A 20,059-nucleotide genomic window follows, 5' to 3' on the forward strand; every position below is an offset into this window, starting at 1 on the left:
AAATATGACCAATCCAGACTGAAGCATTAAAAGTTGTAAGTGCCTGTTCAATAATGTGAGAGAAGTCAGGATTCACACTAATGGGAAAGCTGGTTGGCTATCTTTGCAGAGGAGAATATCTTTCAGTGGAATAGTTGTCCCTGACCACAATGAGTTGACCCCCTAGAGAATTCCTGATGCTTAATATAAGAGAATACTGATACACTCAAAATTTTAAATGGGCTGAAGATTCCATTACATAGTACTGCGAATAAAATTGGCAAACCTGAATCTCTGCGAGGTGCTATTGACACGATAATAATGATCAATTTTCTGAAAGGAGAGTCTTTAGGATAAGAGGAGCTACCTCTAATTTGTAAACAATAGAGAACTTATACAAAGTAGCATGATTAGCTTGAGAGACTAATTTTGTAAAGTAACTTTATTTCTATATGATGTCCTTTTATTCATATTTTAAACATATAACTTTTAATTAATTAATTCTCTCATTCTTTCATTCAGAGTATTAAGTGCCAGACAGCGTGGCTCTCTAAGTGAGCAGGAAAAACACTAAATCCATGCTCTATGGAGGTTACATTCTAATAGATATCTGTTTATGCCACATATTTTTCCCCACTACAAAACATCAAAAGGACCCATCATTATTGGTAAAAGAGGGGAAAACAACATAGCAGTATAACTATCAAATGGAGTTGCAGAGACATTCTAGAAAAGAGTATAACATGCAGCAATATATTTCAGTGAATACTGGATAGGAAAGAGATAATGCAAGCTCACAGAGGTGTTAGAATTCACACCAAGTTTGGTTTTTCAGATGTCTGAGAGAGGTTTGATATGCACCTCACCTTTCTGTTTTGGGTGGACTCAACCTGAAGAAAAAGACTGTGTCTTTCCTTTGCCCCCAGGTCCTTTTCAATCTGTGGTCCCTCATAACAATAGCACTGGTTGTCACACAGAGAAAGGCAGTAGCCAATAGGTAGTTTCACTCACATCCGTTTTATTTCCATATCCCTTAGATCCCCAAGCTACGTGTGGCTATGTTGCTTGGAGGAAGAATGGAGAATGAATGGAGGGCTACACTACTGACTGTATCTTGTATCAGGTTTCCTTTGAGGAAGAGAAATTTGGATAATCTTGGGATCACAGAAATGCTTAATGGAACTCCAACTAGCTGAGGAGTCAATACCAGTGGGAAAACTCCCTTCACAGACAAAAGTCTGTAGTCAGACCAAATGAGCTCCGTGAAGTGACTAAATCCACCTTGGCAGAGGCAGGAGGCCTCATTTTGGGTGCTTTTAAAGCAATGAATACTTTACATATGGGCTACAAAGGAAGCTAATCACTTTCCATGTATTTTAAACACGCTCTCTTATACCCAAGACAATCCAAATAGTTGAAATGTCCTCACTATCCACGTGTCAAAGAGGAAACGCAACACCAGCCATAACTGCATCATCTTTAAAGAAACCCTTTGTAATAATTAAGCTCATTACATCTGAATATTTTATTTCTGCCAGTACACAACTAAATAATTTTTCAAAATACTGTAGTGAAATCTACCAAGACTATTAAAAGTTTACCCAACGATCATCTAGAAAACATTACAAAGTTTCTAGTCAGGAGCAGCAGAGCCTTTAGAGGATTTTCCAGTATCACCTTAGACACCTTCTCAGCATGGTAGAAAACGATCACAGCTTACCAATAACCAAGACAAATTCCGTTCACCTTCCGCTATTCGAAGTTGAAAATTCACCTGTCAACACTGTCCTTTCCTAACCTACATAGATAATCATTAAAATCATTAGGTATTGACAAAATTCTCATAATTTATAAGATGAGGCTTTGATTTTTAGCCCTTAAACTTTTATTTATTTTTTTGTTTGTTTTTGTTTTTCAAAAACAGAGGAAAATCCCAAATTATATCTGTTGGGCAAAGGAAGCTATGTCCGTTATTCATGGCCTAAATATCCAATGCAGTGTGGTCTGGAAACATTTCTCTATATCTCTTTAGTCAATAAATAATGGCTACTATATTGCCTATGATATCTTTAAATGATATATGGTCCATATCATGCTTACTGGTCGCTGGAGACTTAAAAGCAATCAGTACATAGCTTCTTTTCAGATATAATGATCATCTGAAAACAGGTTTCACAGACCTCCTAAAAGATTCAAAAATTTTGATTTAATATATCTTATGAGTATGGCAGAGATAGATAAACACTTTGGTTTACATATCTGTATGCTATTTAAAGCAGTATATGTTTGTTTCCTCTGCTGCAACTTCTTGATTCCTTTGTTACAATGAACCAGAGTTGGTTTTTTCCTCCTATAAAGTTCCAAAATGCAATGTGAACAATGTTAGCTATTTATAAATCAACCAACTTCAACCTCTTCATTTTTCACTATTAGCTATTTCCTCAGAGTCCACTCCTGCCCTTGGAAATTCAGAACACTTGCAAGTCCTTGATGTGGCGGAGGTTTTCATTCGGTCAGCCATTTGGGAGAGTACCTGAACTACCTTCTGCACCAAAATAAAATCCACGCAATGTCAGCCCAAATGCCTCCTCTAAAAGCATCACCCTGGTCCTTAAACGAACACCAACGCTGACATTTTAACACACAATTTTAGAGGAAACTAAGAAAATTACACAGTATCTGCTCTGCTATAAATATAAATAATACAATTTAAAGATAAGTATATAGATTAAGATCATTCACGATGTGTTAACAATAATTTGTTCTTACTAAACCCAACAGGGAAAATACAGTTTGCATTCAGGTCACCATTATTAGGACCTGGAGGTCTACATTTTTCTTAGTCTGTAGTCAGTATCTCTATTTGCCAGCAGGAGACTTCTACTTGAATTTTCCTCCTCTCAACTCAGATCAAGTTTGTCCAAATGTCTATTCTTCATCTTCCCTGGACATCTGTTGTCTTTCAGCACCTTCCTATATCAATCACTGTCATCTTCAATCTCTCATAAGTCCTAGTACCAAACCTTAGAGCCCTTTCTGAATCTTTTTTTGCCCTTATCCGCTGCCAACCCTTTGGTCCCTTGATAATCCTTCCAATGCATGCCTTTTATATCTGTTCACAGCTCCACCTGGCCTGAATCCTTGTCACCTCACATGTAGACAATTACAACAGATGCTTCCTAGCTTTAGAAACTCTCAAGTTCCTTTTGCTCCAATTCATCTTAGACTTTGCTGTCAGAATAACTTGCCTAGGGCTTCCCTGGTGGCGTAGTGGTTAAGAATCCACCTGCCAATTCAGGGGACACGGGTTCGAGCCCTGGTCCGGGAAGATCCCGCATGCCTCCTAGCAACTAAGCCCGTGCGTCACAACTACTGAGCCTGTGCTCTAGAGCCCGCGAGCCACAACTACTGAGCCCGCGTGCCACTACTACTGAAGCCCATGTGCCTAGTGCCCGTGCTCGGCAACAAGAGAAGCCACCGCAATGAGAAGCCCACGCACCGCAAGGAAGAGTAGCCCCCGCTCGCCACGACTAGAGAAAGCCCGTGCACAGCAACAAAGACCCAACGCAGCCAAAAATAAATAATACATAAAAATAAATAAATTAAAAAAAAATAATAACTTGCCTAAAACATAAATCTCACTAAAATGTCTTTCTACTCAAAACATGCAGTGGTTCTTCAATGACCTTTTGGATGTAGCTCAAACTCTGTGATATCTAGAATTAATTCAGCCTTTTAGGCTGGTATTCTAGGTTCTGGCCTGACCTTGCCTGTGTACTCTCATCCCACTATTCCATGACAGTGACCCAGTTCTCCAGTCAAGGTACCTCTTCACTGTTCACTAATATTATAATCATTCCCAACTACAAGCTTTTCTTCTTGCTTTACCTGACTGTGTCTACTACTAGGCAGGGTTCCTTAACGTGTCATCCAAAGGTCACCTATATCAGAATCATCTGAGATGCTTATAAATCATGCAGATCCCTGAATCCACAACTCAGACCTACTGCATTTGGAGACTTAGAATTCACAAGCTTCTCAGGTGATTCTGGTATAGGCTAAATTGTGAGCTCCTTCATGTTATGGGTAAGTGGAATTCCACTCTTAGTCTCTCTGAGACATAGTGCCTGGCACACATTAGAAGGTGAATATTTTTTAATGGGTAAAATTTATTATGGTATAGAATATCTTAAACAGGAGAATGAATTCTAAATTTCTTTGAATTCTAAATTTCAGGTATGAGGATGAAATTGTCTCTGCTTCCTTTGTCTCCAATGGTGCCCTAGCTTTTGGCTAAGATCAGGTATGTCCCCTTTAGTCTAGTTTCCATCTGCAAAACTTGGAAAACTTTATAACAGGCGCCAGGTGGACTCAAACGTAGGCAGGGTATCTGTCCAGCAAGCATGGAAGGTATAGGTCCTGTTGCAAGTTCTTTCAAGTCATTATAAGAAAGAAGTTAGGAAGTGAAAGCCAGTGGCAGGCTCACAACTAAGTAAATATGTTTTTCTGAGTGACAACAAAATGAAGCCCAGAAAGTTGTCAAATTCACAGCCAGAGTTAATGAAAAACTTGATAGGATGCTGAAGAAACATGGCACACAGAGTTTCTGGTCAGAAAGAATAAACAATCACCACTGAACCAAATTGTCTTCCTCTGACAGCTGCTCACTCAACAACTGAAATTCTCTGGTTAATTTCAAAGCCTGGATGAAACACCACAGAGAAAATCAAAACAAAGAAAAGAAAGAATATATCCTTATGGAGATTCCCTCGAAAGAAAACACTGAAGGTTAAGATCCTTTTTGAAAAAGGCACTATCTTTTTAAAAAGTAATATATGCACATGATAAAAATAAATTAATTCATAGTAAGGTTATATGGTTAAAGTAATTCTCCCTCCCATGCCCTTTTCATTTTGTATGAAGGTTTAGATTCTTAAAAATTTCGTTCTTATACATTTATTATGTAGTTTGACCCTTTACTCTGTGGGAGGTGAAAAATAATTCTCCTTCTAGCCTCCCGGGGTTTTGGCTGAGACGTCCTGTAATAAAAGACAGATTAACAGGAGGAAAACAACAGAATTCTAATAACATGTATACCTCTGTATACATGGGAGAGACCCAGGAAATCTGAGTAACTCCCCAAAATGGCCCAAGCCACCACCGTAAATACCATTTCCAGCTAAAGACAAAATATGTTGGAGGGGGGAGAGCCAAGTTTTTAGGCAAAGCACAATAAACAAGGGTAAGGTTATGACGCAGGGTTAAGTCCACACCTTCTTCATTGATAAGGGTTTCATTGATTTTGTTACTTGTCTACCTAGCTAAAATACTTCAGGGAAGAAGAAATCTCATAAAATGAAATTTATATAAGCAAGTTCTAAATAGTTTCATGAAAGATTTGGAGGTGAGATTTATTGTCTTGAGTCTTAAAAATCATTGGAACGACGACTTGGAATATAATTATTTTTCTCTCCATATACTTTCCATGTATGTTCATGACTATAAATTGTTAAATTATCTCATTTCTTAAGGCCCAACTTGTTCAGGTAAGTATTTTGCTATTGGAAATATTCACTTTGCCTTTGGTTTACCAAATACTAACCTGAGTTTTGAAATAAATAAAAGTGGAGTGGTCATTCAGAATATTTGATTTCATTGTTTTTCATTCAGAAAGCAAGAATCAGTACTAAAACCCATATGCTCCCCAACAGTAATTTTTTATTTGTTTTTATAAATTTATTTATTTATTTATTTTTGACTGCGTTGGGTCTTCATTGCTGTGCTCGGGCTTTCTCTAGTTGCGGCGAGCGGGGACTACTCTTCCTTGCGGTGAGCGGGCTTCTCATTGCGGTGGCTTCTCTTGTTGCGGAGCACGGGCTCTAGGTGCGTGGGCTTCACTACTTGTGGCACGCGGGCTCAGTAGTTGTGGCTTGTGGGCTCTAGAGCGCAGGCTCAGTAGTTGTGGCACATGGGCTTAGTTGCTCCACGGCATGTGGGATCTTCCTGGACCAGGGACCGAGCCCATGTCCCCTGCATTGGCAGGAGGATTCTTAACCACTGCACAGCCAGGGAAGTCCCCAGTAATTTTTATTTATAGAATTTAACAAATTTTAAGGTGTTATTAGAAAGGCAAAGGCCACTATTTTGTCTTTACATAATACATAATTCTGAGAATACTTAAAACTTTTATTTTCAAAATATTTTTTCAACTGTATCAAGCACCCTTCAACAAATGATTCCTCAATTCTCTCTCACTAGTGAAAAATCAAATGAAAATGCTGTCCAAATGATTGAGGAACACTGATTGTCTTACAAGCTGATAAACTAAACAACATAAACAAACACAGCTCAAAAAGTTCAATTTCTTTGATGCAGCAGCTAAAACTCTATATAGAGCACGCTCTACTCATCTCCAGCCCTAGGCACACCTTTCCAATGTTTTGATCACACAATACCTTGCCTAACTTGTTGGTTCTTTCCATAGATCAAAGAAGTAGAAATGAAGAATTAAGCAATTAACAGATCACTAGATCGCTTCCCTAGCTTCCCTTCAGTAATCTCTCGAACAAATTGTGTGAACGAGATAGCACCTAAAGAAAAATCATGAGTCCACAAGCCTGCACACGGTAGGGGGTGGCGATGACTCTGACTCCCTATCTCAATGATTAACTGAGACTACTTCCCTTTTCCCATTTAAAAACCTTGGTGGCTGTGCAGAATCTTCAGACGTGATTTTCGGGGGACACTGAGTCTACCATTTCCCCAGATTGCTGGCATTCTGATTAAAAGCAACTTTCCTTTCTACCAAGAAATGCTTCTTGGTATCGATTTTTGAGCAGCGAGCAGTTGGACCTGATTCAGTAACAATGTGAGTAAAACTACATATTTCAAGTGAATATGATCTCAGGGGGCCTTGGCCTGCAGCAGCTTGAAGCAGGGTTTCCGTTCCCAGCCAGAGACTGAGGTCAGGCAGCAGCAATGAGAGTGCTGAATTCTAGCCACTAGACCACAAGGCCCTGGCCCGTCAGCTGTGTAGAAATGAATTTCCACATAGAGATGGAAAGCAGTGAAGCAAGTAAAGTGTTCATTAGGAGGAAAAAGAGTACAGGGTGTGTGGATAGACACACAGGAGGGCTCAGAGTCGCACCCTTGTGGTAGTTTGAATCACTTTTATGGGGCATGTGTTCTGGGTTCCCTTTGACCAATCATCTTGTTTTGCCTGGTTCTGACTCTGTATTTGGTATAACTCAGGGTCCTCCCCTGTGTGCGTGCGCATCTCTTAGCCAAGATGGACCAGTATGGGGTGGCGCCCCCTCCCTTTTTGACCTCCAAGGAGCCTTTCTGCATATGTGTAGTCGGGGAGGTCTCCTTGACTTCCAGAATGAGGAATATGTGGTCTTTTATCTCGTATCTGGGCAGGGCCCAGCCTCCTCCATCATCCTGCTTTTATGGAGTTTCTGCTATTATGGAGTTTCTGTCCACAGGAGAGAAACTGTTCAGCCTGGGGCCCATCTATCTCCTGCCTCAGTTAAAAGTAACATCTTAATTTACAAAATTTAAGTGAAATATACACTGTAAATTTATTGATGTAGTAATGACACAACGATGACTTTTATATACATTTCAATATATTACGTATATTTCAGTTGTGATGTAATTGGATTTATTTATTTTTTGGCTGCGCCACATGGCTTGTGGGATCTTAGTTCCCGACCAGGGATTGAACCCGTGCCCCTTGTAGTGGAAGCACGGAGTCTTAAACACTGGACCTCCAGAGAATTCCCATCAATATATTACATATATTTCAAATTTTCTTAAATTTTTCTCCTCATGCATAAGCCTTCATTAAAAACACACTTTTCCATGTTGCATTACTCAAGATACCCATAAAGTATATGTTTCTAAGGTGAGAGCAAGCTTTATGTAGAACCTGCAGAAGAATAAAGTCCTATATCAACCTGTTGTAGTCTATATCAGGGCTTCTCAGCACTGGCATTATTAATGTGTGAGGACAGATGATTCCTTAGGGGAGCAAAATTTGCCACCCCAGAATGTCTCTTTGGCATGTAGATTATTTGAGCTGAAAACAATCAAGGCCTGAAAGACTCAGGAAGAACCTTCGACCTTCCCCCTAACTGCCTAAAGAATATAGATAAAGGACTTGATCCTGGAAGGGAGCCAGCACCATAGATAACTATAGTATAAACTAGGTGTGTAGACGGGGAGGAGCCTAGCGACCTCTGCTTGTTAAAATTCCTCTCTGTGTCCTATTGTCTCTGCCTGGCCCAGCAAACGTTTATTTCCCAAACACATGCTTTACCATCTCCATGTGAATTGCTTTCCTCCTCTTTGAAGTCCCAAATCACTACCCCCAACATCCTCTCTTGTCTGTAGCTGAAGATGGTATTTAAGGTGAGGGCTTTGGCCATTTTGTAGAGTTACTCAGTTCTCCTGGGTCTCTCCCATGTACACATGTTATTAAACTTTGATTTTCTCCTGTTAATCTGTCTCATGTCAATTTAATTCCTAGACCAGCCAGAAGAACCTAGAAGGGTAGAGGAAAATTTCTTTCTCCCCAAGAATTCCTTGTTGTGGGGCTTGCCCTGTTGGATGTTTAGCAGAACCTGTGGTGTCTACCCAGCATTTACCCACTAGATGCCAGTAGCAACTTTCCCCAGGTTGTGACAACCAAAAATGTCCCTGGACATTGCCAAATATGCCCTAGGGGGCAAAACTGTCCCCGGCTTGAGAACTCCGTATTGATGCTTGAGTTGAGACCTGAGTATTATTCTACATCTCTAACTAGTGGAGAAGGAAAATTAACAGTTTCATATTTTATACAGACCACCAAAAATTAAGGTGGAAACTGAGAAAGAATGATCAATGTAACTCAAATGGTAGATTTTTTTTCCTGATTTGATCTAAGAAAAGCAAACAAAAATAGGATCTTTTCAGAACTAAGCAGATTTTTAAAAACCACTTTTCTGTGAAGACTTTAAAATACAATTAATCACAGCCCATAAGGTCATTCGCAGATAGGTGTGTACATATGTCATAGTGATTGGGCCAGTGTATGGGCTGTGCAGTGTGTATCAAGAGCGCAAGGGGACGAGGAGAAAAGCTGGAACTCGGAAATCAGACTTCAAATAGAATACGAGTCAGGACAGTGGGGGGGTAGAAAGTCAGGAAAGCAAACAGAAATCAAGTGCAATAAATCGTTTGCAAACACAGAAAAGAGTCATCACACGGGACGTTGCCAGAAACTGAGAGAATAAATCAGGGCAGGGGGCAAATTATATGCATGACCGCAGCAGCAAGAGAGTTACCCACACTGTCACCGCCTCAGATCGCTCTCCTCACCTAAACTGGCTTATTTCCCCTCCTGTAGGGAGACTCATCCCCAGTAAATCTGGCCTAGAAACCTGTATGTGGTGATCACTGACAGCAGCAATCTGTGTCAGTAGTGTAGGATCAGGCTTGCTTGCTTGGCAAAAGCATTTCTGTGACTGTCCAGCAACAAAGCGCAAGTGAACAGACTGTGTCTACCCTGACACGACTGGTTTCCACCTCATTGTTGAACTGATGGCTGCTGGTTTTCCACAGGGACTGTGAACATACACTTAGACTGGGAATGTGATTGATTGTGTTTATATCTGCTTTCTCATTTTCCAAGTGAATTACCCCAGAACACCTCTTCAAGGTGCTAAAAGGCCCTGTGGAGTAAATTTAAACAATGTCAGAAGTCACACTTTTTCCATTTGTGTATTTCTCATCTGTTTTGTTGTCTTTATAGCATCTGTAGCCATTTGAAATTCTTTTTGCCTAGTTTATTGTGTCTCCTGCACAGAAATATGAGTTCTAGGAATGCTGGGACCTTACTGTCTTACTAGCTTCTCTCATCTGTGTCCCCAGCACCTAGAACAACACTTGGCTTATAACAGGCATTCAATAAATATTTGTTGAATGAATAAATGAATGAATGAATGGGCAATAAGCAATTGCAGGAAACGTTTCTCCAGTTTGGTCCTCCAAGTAATGAGCCCTTTTAACCTCCTCTGTGCTTTGGAGGTGTCAGTGACAGTGTCAACAGAGGCTCTGAGGATATCTCTGTGGACCACAGATGAGCAAATCACTCTGATCTCTTCCATCTTGACATGAGCCACTAAAGACCGCATGCCAGCCTGAGAGCTAGAAGTAGCGTTAGTGGCTTTGGGGTAAAAGAGAGACCATGACGCAAAGCAAGTAATGAGGAGTTATGTTTTTACCTGCCCTCCATACAATTAAATCTTGACCTCCAGCTGTATCTAAATAGGAGATAGAAACGTTTGAATTTAGATAACCCAGTGAAGTGCTACCCATGCCAGATACAATGCATGGGATTAACACCTCTTACAGAAGAAATCACTGCACTAATTAGATCCCAGGAGCCATCACCTGCGACAATGAGCAGAGAATAGTAAATGTGGTACCATATGCATGACTAGCTCAGTGGATGAATAAATATTAGCTGTTCAGAATCCATTCCCAGTCCAGCCTCTGCACAGTGAATACTCTAGATCTGAGAAGCTGTGGTATGCCACCCAACTCAAATTTGGTAAAAGCAAAGTGAATGGGTTGTATAAGGGAAAAATGGAATCAAAAACATTGGTATTTTGAAGGAGGAATTCACAGCTGGACAAAGCAAGCTGTGAAAATTCTGCTTCCTTGCTAAAAGAGCTGGCACAGCCTTTGGAATGGGCCCTCATGCTAAGGAGCTCAAAGGATGCAAAAGATTTAACAGAGTTCTTTGAAAATTATGCTATTTGAGGGGCACACTACTCTAGTTTGCTCAGTTTTGCTTTTATGCATAGGCTTTACTTTTCTTTTTTTTTTTGCGGTACACGGGCCTCTCACTGCTGTGGCCTCTCCCGCCGCGGAGCACAGGCTCCGGACGCGCATGCTCAGCGGCCATGACTCATGGGCCCAGCCGCTCCGCGGCATGTGGGATCTTCCCGGACCGGGGCACGAACCTGTGTCCCCTGCATCGGCAGGCGCACTCTCAACCACTGCGCCACCAGGGAAGCCCCAGGCTTTACTTTTAATGAATCTATACAATAGTTATTTTCCTTAACGGAGAAGAATTTTAGGAAAGTTCTTTGGATTCTTAGAATCTCCATACAACTTTACACTATTTCTGAATATAAACAATAAGCTGTATTTAGTTTTAAAATATAAGAGATGACAGGGGTATAAGAATTCAAGACCTCTTTGGAATTTAAGATGCGTTCAGTAATTCCAGAGTGGAAGAGTAACACTAAAAAAAAAAAGATCATTCTCATTCTTGGAAAGAACAATGATTTTAACACAGCTGCTAATACAGAGAGAACAAGGTAAGGAGGAAGACAATTTCAAAAAGAAAAATCTGCATCCAAATGTAATGTCATTTATTTACAAACCCACTGGTCTGAAATAAGCCTGACGTGGAAAAAGGACTTCGGAGGAACGCATGACCAGCGCCTTACTCCCAGCTGTTCTTTGGACATTTTTTCCTTGATTTCTCTTCTCACCTTTTTCAAGTTCCTTTATTAATAATGTAGTAAAGACTACTAGTTACTGACCCAATAGGCTTGTTTTTTCCTTCTTTAGTAATAGAACCCCAAACTTGTCTCTTGCGTCAATATGCTTGACTAAATGACTGCATTTCTGAATCTCCTTGGCAGAAAAAACAAGTGAGAGAACTAAATTTTGGCCAATGTAATATAAGTGAAAATGTTGTGTGGGACATTCAGGAAGGCTCCTTAAAGGTAACTGACTCCATTGCCTAACCTCCCTCCTTCTTACAAATGCATAGAACACAGATGCAATGGCTAGAGCTTCAGTAGCCATAGTAGACCACATTAGGAGGGTGGAACAGAAAAAGAGAAGGAATTTCAATTCCTGGTGACTTTATAATCACACTACCAGCCCTGGATGTCCAGTCCTAGAATTACTTTAGATGAGAGGAAAATAAACTTCTCTATTGCTTGTCAGTACTGATTTAATTTTTGTGTTAGACAATTGAATCAAATTCTAATTGATGTAAAACACTAATAAGAATTGCCCAAAGTTAAAACAATGAAGGAGCTAGGGAAAAGCAGATGCAAGGGTATTTAAAAAAATGAGGTGGAGCACCATTTGTCACTGCAAAATATGTCTCTTTGGCATAAGGATTATTTTAGGCTGTTTGCTTTAAATAAAAAAACAAACAAAAAACAGACATGAGTGAAACTCTGAAAGCCAAGTAGATGTTAGTTACCTTTTTATAAGAGCAATTTATGTTTATAAGGGAAATCTCCATTTGTAGGAGTGTTTTCCTCTCTGTACCAGGAAGAGGAGGAACTACTAAATCTGGAACTCTTATCCATGGAGAAGGCATGGACTTAAATCTGCATAACAACAATACACTTGTTTACTGTGCTTTGTCTGAAAACCTGGCTCCACCCACCCCAACATCTTCATTTGTCTTCATTTATTTATTTATTTTTAAAATTTATTTTATTTATTTATTTTTGGCTGCATTGGGTCTTTGCTGCTGCACGTGGGCTTTCTCTAGTTGCAGCGAGTAGGGGCTACTCTTCGTTGTGGTGTATGGGCTTCTCATTGCGGTGGCTTCTCTTATTGCGGAGCATGGGCTCTAGGTGTGTGGGCTTCAGTAGTTGCGGTGCCTGGGCTCAGTAGTTGCAGCACATGGGCCCTAGAGCGCAGGCTCAGTAGTTGTGGCGCACGGGCTTAGTTGCTCTGTGGCATGTGGGATCTTCCTGGACCAGGGCTGGAACCCGTATCCCCTGCATTGGCAGGTGGATTCTTAACCACTGCACCACTAGGGAAGCCCTTCATTTGTCTTTAGCTCAAGATGGTTTTTAAGGTGGTGACTTGGGCCATTTCAGGGAGTTACTCAGTTTTCCCAAGTCTCTCCCATGTGTACAGGAGGGATACATATTATTAAACTTCTGTTTGTATGGTTTCTCTGTCAGAGTCTCCAGAAAAGAACCAACACTGCTGACACCTTGATTTCAGGCTTTTGGCCTCCTGAACTATGAGAGAAAACATTTCTGTTATTTTAAGCCACCACATTTGTGATAATATATTACAGCAGCCCTGGGAAACCAATACAGGGATCTAACATAGATTTTCTCATTTAATCTTCACAACAGCACTGTCAGATGTAAATCATTATACGTGTATTTTTAGATAAAGATTGTGAATCAGAAAGAAAAGCTAACTTACTTCATTCCTCTGACACGTATGCGGTGCCTATTCTATGCTAGACTCTGCTTATATACTGGGAAGCATAGAGGTAAAGAATTATGCAAGGAGGGACTTCCCTGGTGGTCCAATGGTTAGGACTCTGCGCTCTCACTGCTGGGACCAGGGTTCAATCCCTGTTCGGGGAACTGAGATCCCACAAGCCCTGCGGCACGCCCCTCCCCACCCTCAAAAAATAAAAACCAATGCAAAAAATAAAAAATTGTGCTAGGAAGCAAAAATTACAAAAGGTCAACCCAGAACTTGGATCCACATTGCCTGCCTCCAAAGGCATTATGTCCTCATCACACAGCTCAGCAATGATCCTACAATTCTCCTCAACCATGTGCTGCTGATTCAGTACTAATGCTGTCTACAAAGTCTTCGTATGTGGAAATCATACTTCACTGATGGTCCCATCTGTGTCTCAGTGCTTTTTTCCCAATAAGACCAAGCAGGGCAACAGACCACATGATTTACTTTCTACAAACAAAATGCTAAGGGTGAAATTTCTCTCTTCAGAAAAGGAGCTGAAATAATGGCCTCTCTCCTTTGAAAGGGGAAATGTTGTCTTCTGTAATCCATTGCAAAGAGGGTTCTGTACCATCTGCTCGTCACATCTGGGTCAAGGGCAGTATGTCTGAAGATGATTGATTTCACTGAAAACAAAAAAGGGTAAAAAAAAAAAACAACAAACCCAAAAAACAAAAAAGGGTTTGTTGGTTCCCAATTCTGAAATCATATGGGGCCAAGCTTGACTTAACAGCCTTCAGGTGCAAGTCTCAGCAGAACCTCATTTTGACTTATTTCCCCAATAGAATAAGGATTGTCCTGCTCTAGGCACAAAGACGCAAAGGGCAGAGTGAACTGTACTGGGTTTGAGGTCAAACAGAACTGGAGTCAAGCCTTGACTACGTTACAGTGACAAAGCTGTAGAATCATAACACGAGAGGATTAGAAAGTCATTCATTTTCACTTCTCTAGTTTACAGATGACGAAACTGAAACCAGTAATGGGGAAGGGATTTGGCCACGGTTATGCAGAAAAGCTAGACGGCAGAGTCAGAAATAGCACAATTCACTCCTTTAGGACGAATGCCATTTCCACAAGTCATGTTCATTTTTGAACCTCAAAATCCTTGTCTGTAAATTAAGACTAAAGAGACCAGCTTGGCATACCTAATAGGGTTACTGTGATCATCAAATGAGAGAATCTATATGAAACAACTTGGGTCAAACACTTCCTATCTCTGGGCCTCAAGTTCAACTAACTTTCAAATGAGGAGCTTCCACTAGATGATACCTCAGTTATAATGTTTGTTGTTCCTATGTGTTTTATCAGTGCAAAGTGGTATATGTATGTATTCTACTTCCATATTTCCATAGTTCCTGAACTGAACAATTTGTCTCTTCTTGATTCAGTTTATTTTAGCAACAGTGAACAAAGTTTTTGAGGTCAGATAGAAACAAAGCTGGCATCCCTATACCAAGGATACTATGCATTCCATAAAAGAATATAATTAGAAGGGACCTTGAAGATGGCGGAAGAGTAAGACGTGGAGATCACCTTCCTCCCTACAAATACATCAGAAATACATCTACATGAGGAACAACTCCTACAGAACCCCTACTGAATGCTGGCAGAAGACCTCAGACCTCCCAAAAGGCAAGAAACTCCCCATGTACCTGGGTAGGGCAAAAGAAAAAAGAAAAAACAGAGACAAAAGAATAGGGATGGGACCTGCACCTCGGGGAGGGAGCTGTGAAGGAGGGAAAGTTTCCACACACTAGGAAGCCCCTTCGCTGGCAGAGACGGGGGTGGGGGTGGGGTGGGGGTGGGGTGTGTGTGTGGGGGGGGTGGTGACGGGGGTGGGGAAGCTTCGGAGCCATAGAGGAGAGTGCAGCATTCTAAAGTTTGCAGTTCCTTTAGCCTGAGCATGAGAGATGCTTGTGGTGTTAGTGTTTTACATGATATGCCTGAATATATATATATATATACATACATTCAGCATTTATGTTAACAATGAAATTGATGAGTCAATGGCTATTTCTATTTACATGTCATTGCCAGATGCCTAAATATATATTTGAGCCCAGTCATATTAGAATATGGTCAAACCTCATAAAGGAACAAAGAACAAAACCTGGTTAGCAGAAGCTTTCCGGTATTTTGTGACCCTCGTTAATCCATCCTTTCCCTACTTCCCTGTTTATATTTTGGAGTTACTGATATTCCCTTTCTTAAATATGCCAGTATCTCCAAATCTATATTAAAATGGTGCCCAGCCACTCAACTGAATGAAAGCGTATTGGATGTAAATCTCTTCACTTGTTATTCTCTCATTGTCACCTGTCACGTACACCTATGACTTTTTGGCACTGCGTCTGATTTTAGCAGGAAAAAAACACCCACATGTTAATATTGCTGCGCATGTTTTCTCATTTGCGTTATGTTCTTGCAATCTTTACTTTCTAAGCCCTTCTCAGTTGTTTTCCCTTCAGTTACCCTGTATGGTCCCAGGGCACATATTTCAATATCTGGCCAATAAAAATACAAACTTGAACTAAGGCGGGAAACAAAAATGCTAGGGGTATAACTCCTCTTAGAAACTTTAAGGTACATTAGGATATTTGTAGAATAGAATGTTTTCCCCAAATTCCTTTTCTAAGATTTAAGAGTGAGTGAGGCAGATGCTCTAGTTCATATTCCTGGGCCCATTTACAGACCTCTTAAGCTGGTATCTCAGTTGGATGGGGCCCAGAATTTGCAACTTAAACAAGTGTCCTAGCAGATTCTGATGCTGGTGGTCTGTGAACAATAGTTGAAGAAACACTGTCTTTCAGGAGTGAGAAAAATATTTCAAATATCTCAAAATGCAGATGAGTTTTAATCCTAGTTTTCCTATTTATTACTTGTATGACCTTGATTCAATTTGTAGAATGAGGATAATAACATTCGACTAGCCTAATTCACAGGGTTATTATATTTATTTATTTATTTATTTTGCGGTACGCGGGCCTCTCACTGCTGTGGCCCCTCCCGTTGGGGAGCACAGGTTCCGGACGCGCTGGCTCAGTGGCCATGGCCCATGGGCCCAGCCGCTCCACGGCATGTGGGATCTTCCCAGACCGGGGCACGAACCCGTGTCCCCTGCATCGGCAGGCGGACTCTCAACCACTGCGCCACCAGGGAAGCCCCACAGGGTTATTATAAAATCAAACAAGAAAATATATATCAGTGGTTCCTAAGTCAGGCTTTGCATCAGAATCACCTAGTGCTTATTAAAAATAAAACGGTGTGGGCCTCACTCCCAATCCCCTGGATCATAATTCTGGAGAATGGGTCTTGGTATTCCTTTTACCTCTCTCCTCTGTTGGAGCCTGTTTTCTGGATATTGCATTTCCTATTTTCTTGTTTTACGCCCTTGTTTTAATGGAATACATCAGTCAGCAGGTTCCTGAGAAAGAATGCAGGAGAAGAATTTAAAATATTTGAACCTGAGGTTATTCAAACCAAGAATAATCAATTCTTGGTTTGGCTAAATATATAATATTATATAGGAAATTATCTCTCTTCAGAATTTTTAAAGCATAATTCTAATGCCTCTTTTTTTTGTATGCAATTTAGTTTTTTTCCCAAATATTTTTCTCTTTCAAGGAATTTTCGTCTTTATCTATTAGTTAACTATTTCTCATGTTCTACATTCCTTACTGTTGATCTGAGCTTCTACCAGGCATCATTTCCACTCTCTGAAGAAATCATTTAGCATTTCTTTGAGTGCAGGTCTGCTGGTAACAGAGTCTTTCAGCTTTTGTTTATGCAAAAATGACTTTATTTCACTCTTTTGTGAAGGATACCATCATCTAATATAGAATTCTGGGTTGACTACTTTTCTTTTGGCTCTTTGAAGATGACATTCAATTGTCTTATGGTCTCAATTGTTGCTGAAGGGAAGTCAGCTCATTTGTATCTTTGTTCCTCTGTATTTAATGCCTCCCCCCGCCCCCGCCACGACTAAAGATTTCTCTGTCTTTGGTATTTAGTAGTTTGGCTAGATAAAATTAGGAGTGCATGCATAAGTGTGCACCTGTGTGTTAATTTATCCTGTCCAGGATTCACTGAGCTTTTATATATAATCTTTAAATTGGCTACTTTGATCAAATTTGGGAAAATTTTGGGCATTAATTCTTCAAATGTTGTGCAATTCATTCTCACTCTTCTCCTTCTGGAACTCCAAATAGATGTTTATTGAATTTTCTTATTGTGGCACAAGACTGAAGCTCTATTCATTTTCTTTCAATCTCATACTTTCTTGGTTCTTCAGGTTAGATTGTTACTACTGATCTTTATTTAAATTCACTGAGTCTTTCTTCTTCTTTTTTTAAAAAATTTTTACTGGAGTATAGTGGATGAGTCTTTCTTCTGCCATCTCCAAACTGCTGTCAAACACATCCAGTGGATTTTACAATACAGTATTGTACTATTCAGTTTTAGTTTATCCATTTGATCCTTTTCATAGATTTCCATTTTCTTCTTCAGAGATCCCCTATTTAAGGCATTTTCCTTCAAATATTCTGACATAGTTTTCCTCTGAAACTTTGAAAATATTTAATATATCTACTTTAAAGACTTTGCTAAGTCTACCATCTGGGTCATTTGGAGTTTGGTTTCTACTGATGGCTTTTTTTCATGAACATGGACTGCATTTTCCCATTTCTCTTCATATCTAGTATTATTTTAAATGAACTTTGAAGTGTAAAATTAGATTACTTTTTACAAATATATGCATCCATGCAACCACCATCACAATCAAGATGTAGGACATTTTTATGTCCCACACCATAAAATGTACCTTTATGCTTCTTCCCAGTTAGTCTTCATTCATTCCCCTGTCCTCAGGCAACTACTAATCTATTAATACATTCTGTTTCTACAGAGTAGATTTCATTTTCCTAGAATTTTACATAAATAAAGCTATACAGTATGTTCTCTTTATGTCTGGCTTGTTTTATTCAACGTAATGTTTTTGTGATTCACGCACATTGTGTGTATCCATAGTTCTGTTTTTGTTTAGTTTTGTTTTGTTACTGACTAGGGTTCTATTATATGGATATACCACATTTTATTTATCCATTCACCTATTGATGGAAATTTAAGTTATTTCCAGTTTTTGGTTATTATGACAAAAGTGTGCTATAAACATTTGTGTACAAGTCTTGATGTACACAAGAATTTTTATTCTTCTTGTGTAAATACCTAGAGGTGGGCTGGCTAAGTCATTTTGTAAGTGTATATTTAATTCTATAAGAATGCTTACCAAAGATGTTGAGTGATTTGACATTCTTACCTGCAATGTATGAGATCTAGATATTCCATATCCTCAATGGTACTTGGTATTGACTTCTTTTTAATATTAGCCAATTTAGACTGTTATGGAAGTGATGATGTGGTCTTTCTGGCCTGGCTGGACTGGAGCTCTAATGTCCCCTAGCACTACTGAACCTTTAGTATCTCTGTTCTGGTTTTAACCCCATTGAAGCTGCTCTTTGGTAAATTATGGATAGCCTCATTCTGCATATGTTAAACCCAAACCTCAGCAACTAACTCACGGGGGACCCCTAACAGACTTCTAGAGCCACTTCTCTGCTCAGGCTTCTCCTCTCTGTTGTCTACTACCCCTGGGTTCTGACCACTTCAGCTGCTATGCCTGGTGGATCTCGCCGCATCAGCTCAGGGTGACTGTCTTGGCCTCCAGCATGCTGCACTGTGGTCTGCAATGTATCCACAGGCACAGAGCTGTAGTAATCATGGGCTCACCTCAGGAATTTTGCCTCCCTCAGAGATTGCAGTTTGTGTTGCCTGTTGTCAAAAGCCTGAAAGCAGTAGCCTCATACAATTTGTCCACTTTTATGACTGTTACGGTGAGAGAGCTACTCTCAGACGTTTTACCATCATAGCCAGAAGTAGCTCGGGAAGCTTTTCATTTTTCTCTTCATCCCTGGTGTTAAAAATTTCATGATATCATGAGCTTCTTTTCATTCCTCATTGTGCTGGGCCCTTTCAATCTGGAAAATCATACTCTTTAGTTTTATGAATTTATTTACTTCAAAAATTCCCTCTATCTTTTCTTTATTATTTCTCTTTGGAACTCTCGTTTTTCAGATGTTAGACGTGCTAAAATGATCTTCTAGGTTTTTTTCTTAAAAAAATCCTTTCTATCTTATATTTCTTCTCTTTTTGTTTTAATTTCTGGGAAATGTCCTCAATTTTATATCCCACATTATGTATTGATTTTTAAAAATTTTATGCTCTCATATATTTAATTTCTAATATTTATTTATTATTCTCTGAATATTCCCTTTTTACAGAAAACTTTTATTTTACTTGGTATGGACAGTATATCTTTTCTTATCTCTGAATATATAAAGGGTATTTTTGCATTAAGTGAACGTTTTCTAGTGTAACATGTTAATTCCTTAAATGATTTTTTTTCACATGTTTACTATTTTCCTAGTGATTGCTCGGGTTTACTACATTCATTTTAACTTATAATCTACTTCAAATTTATGCTAACTTAATTCTAGTGAAAAGTGTTAAAACTGTATAACTCTAATCTCTATAGAATTATAAAGGTCTATTCTATTCCCCACTTTTTGTGCTATTATGATAGCTATTAATAGGTCTATACATGTTACAAACCTAAGAATATATTCTTTTAATTATTACTTTATAAAATTTTATGTAATACAAAAAAGCTTAGAGAAGAAAAGAGAAAAAGTATACTTACATTTATAGGTCATGTTATTAACCTTATTTA

The 20,059-nt window shown here is 39.5% G+C and overlaps 1 protein-coding gene across 17 annotated transcripts in view; it reads right to left on the reverse strand.

The window, feature by feature from the left end:
- LOC307180944 (uncharacterized protein) overlaps positions 1-20,059 on the reverse strand; it is a 622,728-nt gene that overhangs the window by 590,178 nt on the left and 12,491 nt on the right. Inside the window, exon 1 of one of the 17 annotated variants that reach the window (XR_013825825.1) lies at positions 16,604-16,761. The exons of the other annotated variants lie outside the window; for them this stretch is intronic. The gene's annotated coding sequence lies outside the window, so the exon portion shown is untranslated. Of the gene's footprint in view, positions 1-16,603; positions 16,762-20,059 lie in introns of those variants that run through there. 17 annotated transcript variants of the gene reach the window in all.

This window comes from Stenella coeruleoalba (genome assembly GCF_951394435.1).
Source record: "Stenella coeruleoalba genome assembly, chromosome: X".
Lineage (NCBI taxonomy): Eukaryota > Metazoa > Chordata > Mammalia > Artiodactyla > Delphinidae > Stenella > Stenella coeruleoalba.